Here is a 19099-nt window from a genome sequence, read left to right on the forward strand (position 1 = left end):
TCCATAAACTGGAATCCAGCTTTGTGTGCGTTTTAAGATTAACATAATAGTTAAAAATTTGATCCAAAAAAATTCCCATTTCTACTTAAGACAAACAATTATGGGTGAGCTACATCACCAGACAATGCCCTCAGGCTTAGACTTCCTAAGAAGGACTATTTTCAATATCTACTTTCAATTCACAAGGCAATAGTACAGCAGGAATTGTTGTATACCACATTCTGCCATATTCAACTATGCCAGAGCAGTTTCCAAAATAAAAGTCATAATATAACATCTCAATTTTACCGTAAGATGAACCACATGGACCAGGGTACATATAGTTACCACTTAGAAAAGAATGTGATGTCTCCTCTCATTTCTGGGATTTGGAAAAAGAAAAATGGATTTGTACAATGAACAAAGATTGCCCAAGACAACTTTCAGACTACTGAATTGCATAATGAAATGACTAGTTGCTATGGTTGATAATCCCCTCCTCTTTAGAAAGGGGAGGACGTAACACCAACTTGGTGAACTCAAGGAAATAGACAATGCATTCAATATTGGAGCTCCTTGTCAAAATGAAGTAAGGAAGCAAAGGTTAGAACTGGGAACTCTAGAGAAGAGAAAATTGGTCTATACTTACGTTTTCTAGAATCAAAGAAAAAGCAAAGTGCAAAATAACACAGTAATGTTGACTACATCATAACCGTCACCCTTGTTTCTTCTATCCCAGGTCTAGGTTTATTGTTTTCATCTGGACAATTTTAATAACCTCTTAGTCAGTTCCCCATCAGCAATCTCACCTTTCTCCTGTAAATACTTCAAAGGTCCACCAGAGTGAAGAGATCATGCTGTTTTCAAGCTCAGATTCTTTCAACAACTCCCTCAGAGAACAAAGTCCAAAGTCAGCCTGGTATTTAACTCTCCTTACACGTTCCTCCTTGGTGAGCTCTTTAAAAATAACAACCTTAATGACAAGAGTAGCAACACTTATATTCTGTGCATACTGTTGGGACATTTTAATGGCCACATTTGAAAGTCTGGATCTCCTGTTTCACTCTACTGGCAGCCCTTGCAGCACAGATGTGATTTTTCTGTCAACTACACAAACAGTATCACACAAAATGTCTAGCAGTGACTGGATTAATTAGGGGCCACCAAATTCCAAGGGAATTTAAGTGAAAATCTTAGCACTGCCTCAAAATCCAAGGCACTTGCTCCCATTTAACAAGCTGTGCAGTGAAGGAAATGTGATGAAATTTGGCACCACAAGGCATGGAACAGAAACTTTTTCCCCTAAATGATCACTGGATGCAGTAAAACCAGAAAACTCTTTTACTTTTTTTTTTGCAACAAAGTAATGTGAGATTTGTTGTATTTTAGCATAATATTAATTTTCTGACTCAAGATGATCAAATCACTTTTCAAGGCTGGTGAAATTATTCAGCGGAATTTCATTATGCTGAGAAATGAAACTAATGTGCAGTCCAAAAACAAAATTAACTTTCTAGGGGATTGGTCAACTCTGAAATGATAGTCTTAAAAAAGATAAAATGACAGCAACTCAAGACATTTTTTAAATGCAACAATATAATCTGATCATGTTTTCTTTTTAAAAATGTTTTTCCACACAAATTTGGATCAAATAAACACAATTATGTTTTATTATTTTTTTTTCACATCTACTTTACATACCAAATGGAAAGAGTCTGTGTTCATTCTTCCACTAACCCCATGAGCCAGCCCCAAGCATTCAAATACCATATACTCATCTCCTATAAAGATAACCTAAAAACATAAGTTAGTACTCAAAGTAATGTCTCAGGAAATTGTTTTTTGTAAGCCTGTTTGAACTGGGACTCTGCTTTCACCTACTTCAAAATCTGGAATTAGTGGCTTCAGTCTTGACCTGGCCCCTCCAAGTTTGGTGTTGACCCCTTCTCTCCTGATACTTAGCCAATCTCTTTCTTCTAAGCAGCCTTGCCCTCTCCTTCTTTGGTTTTTAACTGTTGCTTCAAGAAGAAAGTATTCCTATCAAGGTCACCTTTCGGCCCTGTGTTGCTATAATAAATATAACTGTTGATTCTCCATCTTCAATTCACATTTGACACAGTTGATCACTCCCTCCTCTTCAATAGTCTTCACTTATTTGGCTCCCAGGATATCACCTCCTCTGAATTTTCCTCTAATCACACTGGTCGCTACTTTTACATCTTCTTTGCTGGGTTCATCTCATTTTCTTGACTCAGTCTTGGACATCTTCTCTCTTCTAAATATGATCACTTCCTTCATGAACCCATCAGTCTCATGGCATTAAACTCCATCTATAGACTGATGTTTCCCAAAGAATGACTCTTTTGCCTGGGCCTTTTGCCTGAATTCCTGTCTCTAACTGTATGCCTAACATCCCCACTCAGATATGTAATAAGCATCTTAAATTTAATGTGTTCCAGAGTCCTTCCCTGTCTTCTCCATCTCAGTGTTGGTAACTCCATCATTCTTGCTGCTCAGGCCCTCCTGTCTGTGATTTCTCTCTTACTCTCACACTGCACATCAAATCTATCAGCAGGCCCATGCTGCCATCAAAATACATCCACAGTCAAAGACTTCTCATTACCTCCACTGCTACTGACCTGTAACAAGCCAGCATCATGCCTGACATGGATATTGAAATGCTTTTGTCTTCTTACTCCTGTCCTTGTCATCTATACTGTGCCTACTACCCAATCTTTTGGTCTATTCTTGACACTGCCACTGGACTAGCCTTGTTGAAATATAAGTTAAATCATCTCACTCTTTCTTACCCGTTTCTGTAACTTCCTATGTCATTTCAAGTGAAAGCCAAAATCTATCGGCATAGATTAGTCCTACATAATCTCCACCCCCACCCACTTATCTCATAAAACTCCCCACTCAAACACACCATGGGTCCACACCACCAGCTGGAACTGTTTTCAAGCCTGTGAGTCTCACTCCTTCCTCAGAGCCCTTGCACTTGCTGATTTTTCTCCTGGACACTCCTCCCTGCTGATTTCCATTCCATGTTGCTCCCTCTTTCATCCCCTTCATGTATTAGCCAAACATCACCTTCTCCGTGAGTCTTTCCTTTGCCACTCTTTTAAAATTGGAATTTCTCCAGTGCTCCCTCCTCTCATGCTTCACTTAGTTCTCTCCCTAGCACATCTCACATATTATATATTTTCACTTTTTATGTTCTTGATTCTCTGCCTCCCTCCATCATAATGCAAACTCCATGAAAAGGAGACTTTTGTCTGTGTTTCCACTGTTGGATCCCCCACAAACTAGAATAGTGCCTGGTACACAGTAGGTGCTAAATAAATATTTCTTGAACATGAAAAAAACAGAACCACCCTATCTATGGCCTCAGATGTATAGGCTTGTTATCCCCTAACCTGTCAGGACTATTCAATCCAAAGTAACATTTATAAGCATCAACTATGTTTGAGTGAGTAAAACAAAAGCCCTTGCACTAAAGAAGATGGTAGTTAATCAAGAGGATATCTGGTAATAAGAATAATAACAAAGATAGAAAGTTCCATAATATGTGTTAGGAACTGTACTAATACAGTTTATTTACATATATTTTATTTACATCTGATAACTCAGTAACAATACCTAAGGAGAGTCAAAGGAGGGAAGGAGGGCCTCGTAACTAGGCAGTTGAATGTCTATGTATACATAGCATGATGTAGGGAGAATGAAAATGCTTACTGACTAAAACATTCACATCAAAACATGGGTTTAGTCTTCTAGAACAGCAATCAAAATTGGTGCTTCTGCACAGCAAAAGAAACCATCAATAAAATGAAAACGCCATCTATGAAGTACGAGGAAATATTTTCAAATCAAATGTCTGATAAGGGGTTAATATCTAAAATATATAAAGAATTCATACAACTCAATAACAAAAAACAAACAATCTGATTAAAAAATGGGCAGAGGAATTGAATAGACATTTTCCCAAAGCAGACATATACATGGCCATAGGTAGATGAAAATGTGCTCCACATTGCTAATCATCACGGAAATGAAAATCAAAACCACAATGAGATATCACTTCACACCTATAATAATGGCTATTGTCAAAAAGACAAAAACTAACAAGTGTTGATGAAGATAGGGAGAAAAGGGAACACTTGTGCACTGTGGGAGGGAATGTAAATTGGTGCAGCCACTACGGATAACAGTATGGAGGCTCCTCAAAAAATTAAAAATAGAACTACCATATGATCTAGCAACTCCAATTCTGAGTATTTATCCAAAGGAAATGAAAACACTAACTTGAAAAGATATCTGCACCCCTATGTTCATTGCAGCATTATCTGCAATAGCCAAGACACAGAAGCAACCTAAGTGTCCATCAGTGGATGAATGGATAGAGAAAATGTAGCATATTATATATAATGGCATATTATTCAACCATAAAAAATAATGAAATCTTGCCTTTTGAGATGACGTGGATTGATCTCAAGGGCAGTATACTAAGTGAAATAAGTCAGACAGAGAAGGAAAATACCATATGATCTCATTAATATGTGGAATCTAAAAAGAAAAGCAAAAAAACTCATAGATAGATATAGAAAACAGCTTGGTGATTGCCAGAGGTGGTGGAGGGGGGGGAAGAAGTGGGCAAAATGGGTGAAGGAGATAAAAATGTACAAACTTGTAGTTATGAAATAAATAAGTCCTGGGGATGTAATGTAAAGCATGGTGATTATAGTTAATAATATAGTATTTTATATTTGAAAGTTGCTAAGAGAGTAAATCTTAAAAATTCTCTTCACAAGGAAAAAAACTATAACTACCTGTGGTGATTAATGTTAACTAGACTTAGTGTGGTGATTATTTTGCAATATATACATACATCAATTATACATTTTTCACCTGAAACTAATATAACATTATACGTCAATTATATCTCAATTTTTAAAAATAAAATATATATGTATACACACACATACATACAGAAAAAAATGGTACCCAAAGTTGTACAAGACAACATAGAAAGACAGCAGAGCAGAGGAAATTAGTGTGCAGGCTCCAGGAGTAGGTTGCCTGCATTCTGTTTCTCCCGCTGCCACCAGCTGTGTAAACCTGGGTAAATCTCGTAACCTCTCTTGGCCTCTGTTTCCTCATTTATAACAGGGAGATAGTAGTACTCACTATCCATTTGGCGGGGGGGGGGGGGGGGGACATAATTAAATAAGTTAATATGTAAAAAACACTTAGTTTGACATGTAATGAGTGTTTTATAACTATCAATTATTCTTTTTTATAGGAAGCTGCTCTTAAATTGAAATCCTATTTATTAAGTCACACATATTGTCTACTGTATTCCATAAAGTGCTTCATTTACTCATTCACTGACCATAAGTCAAGCACTGGCTGCTTACCATGCAAAGCAGTTCCCACACTCAAGGAGCTGATAGTTCAGAAGGAGAAACAGAAAGATATCAGACAGTTTCAGGACAGAATGATGAGTTCAGTCCAGAGAAAGAGACAGAAGGCATCAGCAGGGCTTCCAGGAAGTGGTTCCTGGAGTGAGTCCAGAAGGAAGTGCAGATATTCTGCTAGGGGGTGGTGTTGGCAGATGGTAAGGGCTTTCCAGCCAGAGAAGTAGAATGAACAAAAACAAGTGAGAGAAGAGTGACGTCAGCATCATGGCGGAGTGAGGTCTCCATGTAAACTCTCCCCTCTAAGATACAAAGATACAGTGAAAGGACGCTCATATTCCAACAGAGGACATCAACACAACACAAAAGATATCTGAGAGATCCACACAGCCATATGTCAGAAGGTGGAGGTGCAGGAGCCCTGCTCCTGATAAATTGGAATGAGGTAAGAGAAAGCTTCTCTTCCTCCCTGAAGGGCAGCAATCCAGGGATTGCATGCAGCTCTGAGAGTAAAGGGAGGAGAGAACAATGACGCTCTGTGGGAACACCATCACTCTCCAAGGTGCCTCACAGCTAAAGGGAAATCTCCACACAGAGGTGACTAGCTATCTTGGGGATGTCTTTATCAAGCTAACACCCTAGGAGAGCACATATTGAGGGCAGAGCAAGAAGCCCCCAAGATCATGCAGGAGAAAGGACCCCTCCCCCTGCCCCACACTCCAGTTCAGCACCTGGGGTCTGTGCCACAGATTGCAGTGGGCTCAGAATACACAGCTCTTGACCCCCACCCAGGGACAGCAGATGGAAGTGGTGATCAAACACTATCACAATGCAGAAGCACAAAGACATGCCATCTAGCACTGTGAAAAAATATATTAAATCTCCAGAACAGAAGGAAAATGACAAGGACCCAGAAATCGATCTTGCAGGCACAGAAATCTATAATCTAAATGAGAGAGAATTCAAAATAGCTATCATTAAAAAAACTCAACAAGTTACAAGAAAATTCAGATAGACAGTTCAATGAATTCAGGACCTACTTCACAAAAAAGATTGAAAATATAAAGAAGAACCAATCAGAAATACTGGAGATGAGGAGGCTAGACCCATGGCCAAGTGGTTAAGTTTGTGTTCCCTGCTTCAGTGCCCCAGGGTTTCACTGATTCAGATCCTGGGCATGGACATAGCACCACTCATCAAGCCCTGCTGAGGTGGCATCCTACATAGCCCAACCACAAGGACCTATCACTAGAATATACAACTATGTGCTGGGGGACTTTGGGCAGAAGAAAAAGGAAAAAAAAGAAGATTGGCAACAGATGTTAGCTCAGGTGCCAATCTAAAAAATAAAAGAAAAAAAGAAATATTGGAGATGAAAAGGACAATGAATGAGATAACGAAGAATATGAATTCCCTGAACAACAGAGCTGATATTATGAAGGAACAAATCAGCAATATTGAGTACAGAAATAGACAAATGCTTCAAATAGAGGAGGAGAGAGAACTAAGACTAAAAAGAAATGAAGAAATTCTCTGAGAAATATCCAACTTAATGAGGAAATTCAACATAAGGATTATAGGTATTCCAGGGGGAGAAGAGAAGGAGAATGGAGCAGAAAGTTTGTTCAAAGAAATAATAGCAGAGAACTTCCAAAACCTGGGGAAACAGCTGGAAATGCAGGTGAAAGAAGCAACAGATCTCCCAACTATATCAACGTAAAAAGACCTACTGTAAAGCATATAGTAGTGAAGCTGTCAATGAAAAAGTATTGACAAAGGAGCTGTCACTGACAAAAGCCAATGACAAAGAAAAAATATTAAGGGCAGCAGGCAGAAGAAAATAACTTACAAAGGACTCCCTATCAGGCTTTCAGCTGATTTCTCAGCAGAAATCTCAAAGGCTAGGAGAGAGTAGAATGATATATTGAAATTTTGGAAGAAAAAGCTTTCATCCAAGAATACTCTATCCAGCAAAAATATCCTTCAGATACGATGGAGAAATAAAAACTTTCTCAGATACAGATAAACAAAAGCTAAGGGAGTTCCTTGCCACAAGACACCCCCTGAAAGAAATCCTCAAGAAGGCCTTCATACCTGAAAAGAGAAGAAGAAAGTAGTTACAAAGCCCTGAGTAAGGAGATAAAAAGGTAGACAAAATCAGAAAATTATAGCTATCCATCAGAACAGGTTAGCAAACACTCAAGTAAAACACTAAAGATAAAGGGAAGGAAAACACCAAAAACAAATATAATCTTATCATTTTAACCACTAACACACAACACAAAATGGACTAAGATGTAACAAAGACAACTTAGGAGGGGAAGAGGAAAGGGATTGAATTGGCTTAGTCTAAGGAAATCAGAAGTTATCAGAAAACAGACTATTTCATCTGAGATTTTTCATACAAATCTCATGGTAACCACTAACCAAATAAGTAGAACAGAGACACAAAAAATAAATAAGGAGAAAACTAAGAAAACAGCATAGAAAACTACCTAACTGTATTGGTGGTCCCAACTACACATGATAAGAAAAGAAGGAAATGCAGGAGAACCAGAAAATGAGCTATAAAATGGCACCATTAAGTCCTCATATATCATTAGTCTCTCCAAATGAAAATGGATTGAATTCTCCAATAAAAAGACACAGAGTGTCAGGATGGATTAAAAAACAAGACCCAACAACATGTTGCCCCCAGGAAATGCATCTCAGCTCCGACAACAAACACAGGCTTAGAGTAAAGGGATGGAAGACGATACTCCAAGCTAATGTCAAACAAAAGAAAGCAGGTGTTGCCATACTTATATCAGACAAAGTAGACTTCAAGATAAAAAAGGTAAAGAGAGACAAAGAGGGGCAGAATATAATGATAAAAGGGACACTCCACCAAGAAAACATAAGACTTATAAATATCTATGCAACCAACAAAAGAGCACCAACGTACATAAACGTAAAAGGAGACATTAACAACAACACAATAATAGTAGGGGACCTCAACACTCTACTCAAATCAATGGATAGATCATCCAGACATAAAGTCAACAAGAAAACAGCAGAATTAAATGAAAAACAAGACCAGATGGGCTTAATAGATATATAGAGAACATTCCAAAAAACGGCAGAATACACATTCTTGTCAAGTGGGCATGGAAAATTTTCAAGGATAGATCATATGTTGGGAATCAAGGCAAGCCTCAATAAATTTCAGAAGATTGAAATAGTAACAAGCATCTTTTCTGGCTATAATGCTTTGAAACTAGAAATTAACTGCAAGATAAAAGCTGAGAAAAGGACAAAGATGTGTAGACTAAACAACATGCTATTAAACAACCAATGGATCATTGAATAAATTAAAGGAGAAAGAAAAAATATCTAGAGACAAATGAAAATGAAAATATACCATACCAACTCATATGGTATGTAGCAAAAGTGGTCCTAAGAGGGAAATTCATCACAATACAGGCTCACTTTAACAAACAAGAAAATCTCAAATAAGCAATCTCAAACTATATCTAACAGAATTAGAAAAAGAACAAACAAAATGCAAAGTCAGCAGAAGGAGGGAAATAATAAAATTCAGAGCAGAAGTAAATGAAATTGAAACAAAAAAGACAGTAGACAGGATCAATGAAAGAAAGAGCTGGTTCTTTGAGAAGATAAACAAAATTGACACACCCTTACCCAGACTCACAAAGAGAAAAATTGGGAAAGCTCAAATAAATAAAATTAGAAATGAAAGAGGGGAAATTGCAATGGATACCACAGAAATACAAAGAATTATAAGAGAATACTATGAAAAGCTATATGCCAACAAATCAGACAATCTAGAAAAAATGGATAAATGCTTAGGCTCTTAATACTTCCCAAAGCTGAATCAAGAAGAAATATATAATCTGAATTGACCAATCACAAGTAAGGGGACTTAAATAGTAATCAAAAATCTCCCCAAAAATAAAAGTCCAGGACGAGACAGCTTCCCTGGAGAATTCTACCAAACATTCAAAGAAGATTTAATACCTATTCTTCTCAAACTATTACAAAACAATTAGAGAAGACAGAACACTTCCTAACACATTCTATGAGGCCAACATCACCCCGATACCAAAGCCTGACAGGGACAACACAAAAAAGAAAAACTACAGGCTAATATCACTGATGAACATAGATGTAAAATTCCTCAACAAAATATTGGTGACCTGACTACAGCAATATATCAAAAAGATCATACATCATGATCAAGTAGGATTTAAACCAGGGACTCAGGGATGGCTGAACATCCACAAATCAATCACTGTGATACACTACATTAATAAAATGAAGAATAAAAACTACATGATAATCTGAATAGACAGAGAAAGCATTTAACAAGATTCAACATCCATTTATGATAAGACTCTTAACAAAATGGGGATAGACAGAAAGTACCTCAACATAATAAAGGCCATATATAACAAACCCACACACAACGTCATACTCAATGGGGAAAAACTGAACATCATCCCTCTGAGAACAGGAACAAGACAAGGGTGCCCTCTCTCATCACTCTTATTCAACATAGTACTGAAGATTTGGTCAAAGCAATTAGGCAAGAAAAAGGAATAAAAGGAATCCAAGTAGGAAATGAAGAAGTGAAACTCTCACTGTTTGTGGATGACATAATTTTATATATAGAAAACCCTAAAGGATCCATCAGAAAACTATTAGAAATAATCAACAACTGCAGCAGATTTTCAGGGTACAAAATCAACTTACAAAAATGTTTCATTTCTATACTCTAATAACAAACTAACAGAAAGAGAACTCAAGAATACAATCCCATTTACAATCACAACAAAAAGAATAAAATATCTAGAAATAAATTTAACAAAGGATGTGAAAGACCTATACAATGAAAACTATAAGACGTTACTGAAAGAAATCGATGATGACATATAGTAATGGAAAGAAATTCCATGCACATTGACTGAAAGAATAAACATAGTTAAAATGTGCATACTACCTAAAGCAATCTACAGATGCAATGCAATCCTAATCAAAATCCCAGTGACATTCTTGTTCTATTCCCAATGAATAGAACAAAGAATCCTAAAATTCCTATGGGTCAACAAAAGACCCCAAACAGCTAAAGCAATTCTGAGAAAAAAGAGCAAAGCTGGCGGCATCACAATCCTTGACTTCAAAATATATTAGAAAGCTATAGTAATCAAAACAGCATGGTACTGATATACAAACAGGCACACAGATCAATGGAACAGAATTGAAAGCCCAGAAATCAAAGCACATATTTATGTATAGCTAAACTTCAACAAAAGAGCCTAGAACATACAGTGGAGAACAGAAAGTCTCTTCAATAAATGGTGTTGGTAAAACTGGACAGCCACATGCAAAAGAATGAAAGTAGACCAGCATCTTTTGCCGTATACAAAAATAAACTCAAAATGGATCAAAGATTTAAAGATAAGACCTGAAACCATAGAACTTCTAGAAGAAAATACAGGTAGCACACTCTTTGACATCAGTCTTAAAAGGGTCTTTTCAAATACCATGGCTTCTCAGACGAGGGAAACAAAAGAACAAATAAACAAGTGGGACTTCATCAGACTAAAAAACTTCTGCAAGGCAAAGGAAACCAGGATCAAAACAAAAAGACAACTGACCAACTGGGAGAAAATATTTGCAAACTCTATAGCCAATAAGCGTTAATCTCCATAATACATAAAGAGCTCACACAGCTGAACAACAAAAAAACAAACAACCAAATCAACAAATGGCCAGAGGATATGAACAGACATTTCTCCAAAGAAGATACACAGATGACCAATAGGTACATGAAAAGATGTTCAATATCACTAATCATCAGGGAAATGCAAATCAAAGCTACACTAAGATATCACCTCACACTTGTTAAAATGGCTATAATTACCAAGACAAACAATAACAAATGTCGGAGAGGTTGTGGAGAAAAGGGAACCCTCATACACTGCTGGTGGGAATGCAAACTGGTGCAGCCATTATGGAAAACAGTATGGGGATTTCTCCAAAAAACTAAAGATAGAAATATCATATGATCCAGCTATCCCACTACTGGGTATTTATCCAAAGAACTTGAAATCAACAATTCAAAGAAACTTATGCACCCCTATGTTCATTTCAGCATTATTCACAATAGCAAAGATTGGAAACAACCCAAATGCCAAATGACTGATGATTGGATAAAGATGTGGTATATATATGCAATGGGATACTACTCAGCCATAAAAAAAAGACAAAATCGTCCCATTCACAACAACATGGATGGGGCTTGAGGGTATTATGTTAAGTGAAATAAACCAGACAGAAAGACAAACACCATACTATTTCACTCATATTTGGAAGATAAACACATGGATGAAAAGAACAGTTCAGTGGTTACCAGGGGGAAGTGGTCTGGTGGGTGGGCACCAAGGGTGAAGGGGAGTACTTACATGGTGACAGACAAATAATAATGTACAACTGAAATTTCACAATGTTGTAAACTATTATGACCTCATTAATAATAATAAAAAAAAGACAACTGAGAGGAGAGCCTGAGTTTGACAAATTCAATAAATATATGCAATTAATTTATGCAACAAAATATTAAAATACGAATTACAACATAAATGTTAAGCCTAGTGAACATAAGGTTAAACCCAGGGATCTAACACCTGGGGCAAAAAAAGGGAATGTAGATATATGGGCCAGAAGGTCCACGAGGACTTTACTTATGAGTTTGCTGACAACCAAAATAAAAATGGTAACAGAATCATTTGAGTGCGCATGAAGATAAATCATGACCATTCCTACGAGGAAGCAAATTTTACCCAGCACTTAGCTCTGAAAGATGTTTCTTACATGGAATTTCTTAAAAGGAACCCAAGCAATGTTGTAGGTGGTGATAATACTCGTATCTCAACAGGAAATGTAAGCGTGAGCCTCAGAGAGCAGTCTTTGTCTGATGCCTTGGTGAAAATTCAGGGTGTGATACCAATGCACAGCTGAGTGAAAGTCATTCTAATTGAGAAAAACAAAGTGTTCTTTACAGTGTTTCTTTCCCATCTCCCTAGACTCCCAGCCCAAAGCTCACTCAGAAGAATAACCAGTCCAGGACGTCAGAACTCCCCTGAGCCTCCCCTTCCCATAGGACCTTTTACCTCCTGCCCCTTTCCCTCAGGCCCAACAGATGACCAGCTCATTAGTTTGCTTAGTGAAGCTCATTAACCAGCAGGCACTTAATAATGTTATGTCAATATTTCTGAAACGTATCTGCAGTTGGAAAAACTTTTATTTGATTTTGTTTAGCTGCTTAGGTTGTGAAAAACAGAGACAAGTTATCAGAGAGAGAGTGTATGATTATCTAAAGGATTTATGGGCTGAACAAGAACTGGGGAGCCAGAGGGTGAGGCTAGGTGTCTCTCTAGGTGTCTCTCTCTTCTTTTCCACATCTCAGCTTCTCTGTGTAGCCACTCCTTCTCCTCCATCTTTATGGATTTCCTCTTCCGGTATTCAATACCCTGTCTGTATGTGCAGTTTGCTGGCCAGGGCCCTAGCAGAGCTTTCTGACATCTGCTAACGGGCACAGTCTCAGTATTTCTTGATTTAAAGCAACACAAAAATCTAATGGACCCAGTTTATCTATTTGAGCTGGGCCTCTTGGATCACTTATTTCTGGTGTCCTATTTTGGTCCACCGTGGGTCCAGCCATGACCAGTGGGGGTGAGAAGTAGAGAAATGTGCTGCAAAGCCTCTCTTTATCTGCAAGGTGATATTCTTTAATTAAATGTTGGAGGAGAGGCACTGATCCTCATTATAAAGCCTACTCCCAAAAAAAGGGGCAAGCACAAGACCCTGTGACCTGGGAGCTAGGGAAGGGTGAATGTGAGGACAGAAGGACCTTTCCGAGCCATTCAAATATTGCTGTGAATTAGATTGCTGCCAATGTTATCTAGCACAGGGCATATTCTTTAAGCGGAATGATTGAGCTTACCCTATCGATACCTATTTATTAATCTTTTTGGTAACAAAATATTTCTTAATCCACTCTGTCATATCTTGGAACTATTGTGCTGAAGTGGAGAAATAAACCATATTTAAATAACTGGACTGCTTTTTCACTTCACTCTGTTCAAACTAATCTTCTTTTTGTTTTCAAACGATTATAAATCATAGCAGAAACATTTCATAAGAAATGTATTATGAGAAGGAACCAGTTTTAATTTGTAAAAAAGAAATAATATATTAAATATATTTATCTCAATTATATCTGCTATCAACGAGTTGTTGTCACTGCAAATCTTTCTGAGCTCAACCTACTTTGGAAAAATGGAAAAGTAAATTGACGGCTTAGGAAACAGAGCTTCCCAGCCCACAACTATAGAGAAAAATCAATTTTAGTTTTTATCATAAAAGAGGTCAAAGAACTCATTCTTCATCAGTTCAGTCCAACTTATGCAACTGCTTCACTCTGTCTCTCAAAGTCATTCTTCCAAAGTTTTAACCTAAAGGTATCCTATTAAACCCACTGCCGAATGCAGCAATAGCAGTGTTTCCATTCAAGTATAGACATCTGAGGCTGTCAAACAAACCCATTATTCTGGAGAATGAAAATGACCACATTGCTTCACCACTGAATAAATAGAATTGACTGCAAGGGTATTACTGGCCCAAACAGCCACTTCAAACCACCTGCAAGACTGAAGACCCTACTTTGAAACTACAAGTAGGAAAAAAATTGGAGCCAGAGGATCGTTCAGAAATAACACAACATTCTTAAATGGCATTCAGGGAATTCCATTTCTATACAAAGTGTCGTTTGATGAGGGAATAAAATCTGAAAACTCAGAAGAGTTGATGAGAAGAGAGAACTAGAATTTTTAGTTTGAGCCAAACTAGAGATGGATCTAATTAGCAAGGCCAACCTCTTTGTAAAGTGTTTGCCTTTTGTTCTCTCAACACATCCACCACTAACCCAGCCTCTTGTTTCTGCAACTTGTTCATTCTCCCATTTCTCTCTCATCAGAGATTTACCCTCCTTTGTTTCAGTTTAAGATGCTACATCAATCATCTATATATTGATCAGCGCTAATTTTAATCAATGAGCTCCCTTCATGAGAGATTTTCATCCTATGTTTTATACTTAATTACACAAAGAAAGATGTCATGAGCTTTTCAAGAAATTTCCAATATTAACATTGCATGTGAATGGGGGAAAATGTAATGGGCACCTAAAAATTACATGATATGATGCTACCATTCACTTCTTATGGCAGGTGCTATGTGGCACTCCACACAAATCATCTCTTAAATCTCACAACAACCCTACAAGTTAGATCCTTCTATCTTCCTCTGTATAATGGAGTAATCTGAGGCTTAGAAAAGACTGAAGTAACTTTCCAGGAGTCAAATCCGGGAGCAGTAGATCCAGGAATTGAACCTTGGTCCTTCTGACTCTATAGCCCATGCTCTTCCACCCTCTAATGATTACAATAGCCTTCCAGCTGCTCTCCTCCCACCTTTGATCCCTTAATCCATCCTCCATACTGTTATGTGAAAATGCTGTTTCATATCTGACCATTTGAGACTCCATTCCTTAAAATCCACCAATGATTCCCAACTATTTGTGTGCTTCTTAACAAGGCATACAAGGCCATGCCTAAATTAGCTCTCTTTTGCACTGTTGCATCATTTCCTGCCAGATATAACAAACCAGACCTTTTCTCTCTTAGGTTGTGGCCCCTGGGTACTAAGATAATTAAATTAAAATAGATGCCTACTGCTTAGCAGGATTTTAAGAGATATTATTGACCACACGGCCTCTCATATGCCATAAGACTAGAGTAATAATCCCAACCAAGCCTAATTATATGCTTCAATTTTAACATATCTTCACAAGAAACATCTTAATAATTCCCAAACACTTCCCAACCCAGCAGCATAAACACCTCCATTGGTATGCCATGGGAGGAAGTGGTGCTATACCAGGAAAGACTCCAGCCCTTTGTGCTGAGATGTTGCTGAGCCCATCTTTCATAGTGGCATTGCCTCATCGTTTAATATTCCAGATAGAGAACAGCTGTACTCCAAGAAGTTCCATGGCCAACCTTAAAAATCCTAAATATAAACACTCCAGGTATGAGGAAGTATATATTGTTCACCTTCCCCATATATGAGCATGTTTAGGTCTAGGGTTAGGTTTGTCAATAGTTTGATTTAAGTAACCTAGCAGAAAAGAAGCAAAGAAGAGCCATGACATAGATGTCTGGCCTTTTAAAGCCATCCTCCAGCTTGCAGATATTCCCCAGCAGGAAACAGTGGAGGGAGAAAGTTTTCTACCCCTTCAAATTCCATTACAATGGTTAACTTCCATCTGAATGTTGTTATTTTTTATAAACCTCCTTCAAGTTGTTCATATTTATTAATCTTGAACTATATGGAGCTCCCCACACACTGCATAGCTTCTGCATGCTTTCATATATCTATACTTCTGCTTGCGCTGTGTCCTGTCTCAGGATTAGCCTTCTTATCTTCTTCATCCTTGAAGACTATACTCAAGTATCATCTCCTTAAAGAAGCTTTTTCTGCACCTCAGAATGGGCAATGATTAGTTCTCTACATTCCTAAGTAATTTATGCTTGTCTAAGTCTTAATAATATGTTATTTTGTTGAAATAATCTATTTATGTACCCATCCCTTTCACAGATGACAAGCTCTGCAGATGAAGAGAAAACTAGTTGAGCTGGGTTATGGGGGAAGACAACTTGGGACAGAATCCCAGCTTCACTACTCATAGGATTGTGACATTTAACCTCTGTATGCTTCGGACAACTTCTCTTGAAATGGGAAAAATAATTTTACTAGTAAATAAATTTATCTACTGTTCTCTAAAGAAAACGAAGTGGAGCTTTCCTGAAATAATATAAATAAAATCCTAAAACAGCAACTAGAACATAATAATATATGCTGAAAAAGTGTTAGGTATAGTCTAGGAGAAACTAAAATTCTTAATCTGATCTTCTGTTCTATCCCAGCTTAGCAAAAGCTTCCTGCAATCTGACAAAGCCAGATGATGTGCAGGATATTTGCTCACAAAAATATGAGGATGAACAGAGCACTGTAGAAATTTTAGAGCAATCTCACATATAAATAGAGGAGCAAGTTTGGAGTGTCTACCAGCAACATTTGGTTGGTTGACAACAGATCTGTCAAAATGATCTATGTCAATCTTTGCTAAATGCTGGTCTACATACTGGCCCCGAAAAGGATGACATTTTCACTGATATGCATCAAATAGGAAAACCAAGGTAAATTAAGTTAATTTTTCAGAAAGCTAGTTTTATTTAAAGGGCCATCTTTTATTCCAAGATTATTTTCTTATTACATCTTGATATTGAAATATTCTTATTTTATGAAATGATGGTGACAGTTGGGTCTGTTCGTTTTATTTGTGGCGTGCTCTGTTTTGCGTGATTGAACGTTAACAGTGATCCTTGATAACGCAAGTTAGCATTCCTTGTTTTGTCTCCCCCTCCTTCCTGTATTTTCTGAAATTATTTTGTTTCATGAAATCCCATGGAATTCAGATGGAATAGATTACTTCTGGAAGGGTTTTCCTGGAGTCCTGGGTCTTCTCCTCCATTGCATGGGCTTAGGAAGCTGATTTGTCATCTCAGAGAGTCATATTAACCAAGTCCCAGGGATTAGGGCTTAATCATAACAACAACTAAACTATATTGAAGGCTGAGTATGTATAAGTTACCATGCGAAGCATGTCGTGTGAAATCCTACACTATTATCTTATGAGACAGTTTGCTCATAGTTACACACTAGTTAGTGATGGAACCATATTTCAAACTTAATCTGTCCTCCTTTGAAATCTATGCTTTAACCACCACGTTGTGTCACCTAACTGTGCATTTCCAAGGTTGTCATTTTTAGTGACTCCAATGAGAAATATAATCACCCTGTAGACCAGTTTCCTTAGGCATATATGCTCTCCATATTTTCTATTTGGAGCTAATCTACATGGAAGATGTTAAAATCACAGGTTCTGTGGTGAGCATGGAATATGATTTTGAATCTAATATTTGGGTACAAGAGCTAAAGTACCTTGAAGTACTCCTATCTTATCATAAGGTTAGCAGGACCAGAGGATTTAAATATTCAGAATTTTACACTGGAGTATTTACAGGAGGAAATGCTGATATCCACCTTCTAATTGATAATTTGTTTTCCTTCTCATATGTTAATGCCATAAACTGAAATATATCCCTTTGGTATGAGAGTTGGTACTTTTTTTTTTTTTTTTTGGAGGAAGATTAGCCCTGAGCTAACATCCACCACCAATTTTCCTCTTTTTGCTGAGAAATATTGGCCCTGTGCTAACAACTGTGCCCATCTTCCTCTATTTTATATGTGGGACGCCTGCCACAGCATGGCTTGATAAGCAGTGTGTGGGTCCATGCCCAGGATCTGAACTGGCAAACCCTGGGCCACCAAAGCGGAACATGTGAATTTAACTGCTACACCACCGGGCTGGCCACAAGAGAGTTGGTATTTTCAAGGTGACTTTTACTATGTTACCCTAATCCAGGCTAGGATGAAGAGGAAATGCAGCATAGTGGTACCCACTCTGGATTTTGAAGGCAGCCTGCTCCACAACTGTTCTCTGATTATGGGCATGTTTTTTGGTCTCTCCAAACCATAATCTGCACATGTTTTAAAATGGGCATGACAGTATCTACTTCATAGGATGGTGGAATAATCAAATGAAACACATATGGAATGATTGTCTGGAACAGAGAGAGCACTCAGTAAATGATAGCTCTTTACGCCATTGCTGTTGCTGTCATTGTTTTTATACACACTACGTTGTAACTCTCAAAAGAAAATCTTACACCCTTTCCTGCCAGTGCTTGAGAGCCTCTATTGTCTCTCTGGGTTCATGGATCCACCCTCTTGGGCATCTTTCCTTTTTCATGGAGGGTAGCACAAGTTTGCAGCTGAGTTGTTTACCAGCTTGTTTTCTTCCTATGGAATTGAGGGAGTCTGACAGTCTTCTTTTATTTTATCTTCTCTCTGTTCTTTTGTGCCTAAACTGACAGTGTTTCTGCTGGCATAACATTCTTAAGGACTCTGTGGGTCTCCTGTGTATGTCTCGGGCTGTAATCCAATAAACTAGAGGTTCCTACACAAAGGATAATCTCATCTCTGTCCCCAGCTTCTGAGATGGATGACTTACACACCTAATCTCTTTAAAGAGTCTTCTGTGTGGTTTGAATCCTCTGACTTCGTCATCCTTCACAGGTACCAGCAAAACCCTTGCTAACTCATACCCTTGTCTAACTCTCCAAATTTTAGTGTCTTTTGCACTCTAGATCAGCTGAGAATTTCCCAAATCACCAGGTCCTGGTTACCTTTTTGCTTAATAGTTCTTCTCTCAATTTATCTCTCTCCTTTCATATTTTATTATAAGAAGAAATCAGGCCACACCTTAATCACTTGCTTGGAAATCTCCTCAGCTACATATCCAGTTCGTCACTCACAAGTTCTGCCCTTCACATAACTGTAGGATAAAATCCTACTAAGTTCTCTGACACTAATATAACAAGGATCCCCTTTCATCCATATTCCAATACCATATGCTTCATTTCCTTCTGGGACCTCACCAACAGCATTTCTGTTGA

This window comes from Equus przewalskii, chromosome 17, assembly GCF_037783145.1.
Source record: "Equus przewalskii isolate Varuska chromosome 17, EquPr2, whole genome shotgun sequence".
In the NCBI taxonomy this organism is placed as follows: domain Eukaryota; kingdom Metazoa; phylum Chordata; class Mammalia; order Perissodactyla; family Equidae; genus Equus; species Equus przewalskii.